Raw genomic sequence first — 1244 nt, forward strand, 5'->3', positions numbered from 1 at the left:
TTCTCTCTTCCCACACGGTCCCTCACTCCCCGTCCTTTCCCTGCTCCTCTTCCTCACTGATGGGTTCAGAGCCACCCACTTTCACTGAATCACGCCGTGACTTTCCGAGCCTCGGGTCTCTCCGTGGGAGGCTGCACCACTGGCTTCCAACTGAAAGGATGTCAGCAGTAAAATATGCTCATTTAATAATGGGAATTTGGATCTGTGACGTCACAATGTCCCCCGCGGTCCAAATAGTTCCATAAATACATATATTTAAAAAGTTGTACAAATGCTGTATCATTGTTGCGAAAGACACCAGCCTAGACCCCCCCATCACACACACAAACACAAAAAAAACAACCTTCACCCGTTCTTTATTTGTTTATTTAATGTTTGTTTACTCTGATCATTGGGTTTAGGTGACCTTCATTAAAAAGGTCATTCCATGACAGAACTGCAGAAATTTGGATGCATTTGGAAGGAAATACTTATTTTTCCTCCTCATCCTTCCTCAAGCTTTTGTTTTGACAAGTCAGAAAGTCCCATACCTGAGTAATTAAAACTGAAGTAGCGTAAACAACGGTCAAACATGATTTATACTTAGTTTGATTTCTTTCTGTAAGAAAAGCAATTAAAAAAAATCTTTGTTAAAGTTAACACAAACAGGAAAAAAATGATCTTACACAATTTTCTAAAATAATGATGTTTTATATGTTTAAAACATCATTAGATTATTTTTTTTATTAGTTGTGTTGAGGTGCAAGACACAAGAAAACATCAACAGAGAAATTCCAAAATACAATTTATATTTATTTCTTACTCAATATTTTAACTTTTTGTGCATCTGCCACATATCACACTCTTTTTTTGTACACTTTGCAAATATTTTCCTCCCTGTTTCTGCTCATCACTCTGATTTATTTGTGTGTCAAGAATGTGCAGCAGAATTTAACAGTAAAATTAGGCTTAGAATTGAGGGATAGTTTTACACCAAAAAGCTCAAATCAACCCACATAAAATTGTTTAATGTAAGTAAAAAGGTAAAGAAGTCAGTATTGTACATTCAACACCATTAGAACATAAAAATACATTTTTTACATCCCTCTTTGAGGAGGAGGGAGAAAATAGGTCACATAAAGAAACTAAAAAAAAGAGTGACTTAATGCTTAAATCAATTAACATAAATTCTCAGTCTTTACAGCAAGAAAAGTGGTTAAAAAATTCATAAAATCCCCCCAAAAACACAACCATTTCACAAAACG

This window comes from Oryzias latipes, chromosome 22, assembly GCF_053564925.1.
Source record: "Oryzias latipes strain Hd-rR chromosome 22, Olatipes_Hd-rR_3.1".
Taxonomy (NCBI): Eukaryota; Metazoa; Chordata; class Actinopteri; order Beloniformes; family Adrianichthyidae; genus Oryzias; species Oryzias latipes.